The following is a 2732-nucleotide window of genomic DNA, read 5'->3' on the forward strand; positions in this document are numbered from 1 at the left end:
GCGATGTGCCCCTTCCAATGTCTTGGATGCGCGCTGGCAAAATCGTAGGTAGGGAGAAAAAAGCTCATTATACTCTCGACCCTTGTTCATTAAACATACTTTATCATACAGTACCTGCCAAAAGTTTTGTTCAATCATGAATAGTAGTGCGAGTCGAAAACAAGCGTTAAAGCCTTTAAATATGTATTCAAATATAAATAAATATCTCGTTGATATTTTCAGTAGTAAATGGTAGCAATAACAGCACATATGAGCAATGCAAATGTAGTGGATAAAATGGTCAATTTTTCCGTGAAGTACTGTACGGATTATACGCTCCTCACCGGTTAAGAGTTTGGCCGAGAGTTGCCTCCTTCCTTTTCTGGCCTAGTGCTGTTCTTTTCTACTTTGCGCCGGTTAAACTGAAGGTCACATTGTTACAGAAAGTAAACGAAGTATATGTTGCAAGAGAAATCTTCATAGTGTTTTTGAGCATAAAAAAATGCAATAACTGTAATTAAATTTAAGATTGATATTTTTCAAAAATCAGTGTTAGAAAAGGTAGTGGTGCGTGGTTTTAAACCCCTCCTGCTTTCTAAAGTATCAATATTATCATCACTCACGGTCTTGTAACTATATTATTAAATTCCTCCCATTATCCTTTGTTGAAAGCGTTTTTGTGTTTCAAAAAATAGACAAAACTGTGAAGATTCATAACTGATATTTTGCAAATGTTAACTAATTGATAAGGTCCGGTAGAGGGTGTTTTAACTGATGCTGTCCTGATTGGGGTCTGTCATCTGTAGTTGATTCTACTCAACAACTCCAACCGACTTCGGTCTTTAGACAGCATCAGTTCGTCTACTGGCCACGAAAGTCGTTACTAATTTGTCATTCATGAACTTGTAAGAATAAAATTAAAAGCCTCTATCTCTCTCTATCTATATGGCCTACTTATTAGAGTATCGATGCTGCTGTCGTTTAATCACAATTTTCAATATTAGCCGTGGCTTTTAGTGGATAAACCGCTTACGGTTACTACAAACCACCAAATTTTTGACGTGTTAAATATGATCCAATATTCTCAGGTGGGAAGGTTATGCACCTTGACCTTACGTTAGGCTATGGTGACAGAAGATTCCCTGATTGGCTTGTGTTATGTATTATGCTTCATGAGTTTAGGTTAGGTTAGGATAGGTTTCCTGATTGACATAGGTCAATTGAAAAGTCCCAGGCCTAAAATAGTAAAACACATTTTTTTTGCAAAATTCGTTTTTTTATTCAACATAATTTCCTTCAAGGGTGATGCACTGATTATAGCGATCCTCCAACTTTTCGATACCATTTTTATAGTACGATTTGTCCTTTGCTTCAAAATAGGCCTCAGTTTCGGCGATCACCTCTTCATTCGACGAAAATTTTTTCCCAACGAGCATTCTTTTGAGATCNTCTGAATCGAGCAAAAAAGTTACACGTCGCACCAATAATAGTTATCATTATTTCGTGAAACAATATTTGTCCGTAAATAATATCCTATGAAAACAATTGGACCTGCAGCACTTTCATGTAAAAGCCCCTAACACAAATCTCCTAGCGGCTTAAAATTAGTTTCCTGTAAGGCTTGCATTCGCTGTAAATTACGATATAAGGATGCCGCAACTGCTCTTGTCTCGTATGAAAATCAAGGATTTCATCTTAACGATGATATTGTTCGGGCGTCGATGCCCACGACTAGGGTTGTCACCCGTACTTTATTATAAAGTGTTGTACTCTATTTCGACTGTGCGTACGTTATACTTTACAAGACACATAAAGTACGCAAATACTTTATTTAAGGTCTTAAGTAAACATCGTAATTTCGTAAGCGATTATTCGAAATTTAGGGTACTTTTACATAAATAATTTTGCACAGAAAATGACAAGCCATATTTACGGAACATCCTGATTTCCAAAATCTGTTCAAAGTAGTGTCACTTTTGCTGTCCGTTCCGGCCACTTCAGCATTTACAGAAAGAGTTATGAAAACAAAGTGGCGGGACGACAGGAATAAAGCTTCATTAAAACTAATTAAAAATGGACTTTTAGTTTACTTAAATTTTTGTTTGCTATGTTTAGAGGCTATTAATATATTTAAGAGTGATAGCAATTTGTTACTGGCTGCTAGGTGTAACAAAAAATATGTTTTTAAAAACAAAAAATAAAATACTTTATTTTTATGCTGAGTACTTTTTTTTGAAACATCTAATCGAGAAATACTTTATGTAAAGCCTGAAAAGGTGGCAACCCTACCTACGACCCTCAAACGTAAGGTATACCTTGCTACCACTAGCTGCAATTGACTGTAACATAAACATCTTGAATTACTCTTCAGTTAGTGCCTCCTGCAAGGATGTTATTCATTTCAGAAACACCCTGTATTGTGCACCAGAGCCAGGTGATGAATTATTGTAAACTTTCAAACTATCAGCCATCAAGTGGAGGTATCTACTGCTATTTAAATGATGTTTTGTCAGTGAAAAGTTCAATGTGAAACTACAGTCAAAATCTGTTATAACGACACCGAAGGGACTAGTCATATTTGGTCGTAAAAACCGATAGTCGTAATAGCCGGTGACGTTATTATTAAGTACTTAATACCTTTTATTGAATGTGTGATTAATATATATTAATATATAAAATAAAACCACATTTTATTTATTTTACATAAAACGTATTATAAAAAGACATTACGTACATATAATTATCATTTTTCT

This window comes from Agrilus planipennis, unplaced genomic scaffold, assembly GCF_000699045.2.
Source record: "Agrilus planipennis isolate EAB-ADULT unplaced genomic scaffold, Apla_2.0 scaffold14, whole genome shotgun sequence".
Lineage (NCBI taxonomy): Eukaryota > Metazoa > Arthropoda > Insecta > Coleoptera > Buprestidae > Agrilus > Agrilus planipennis.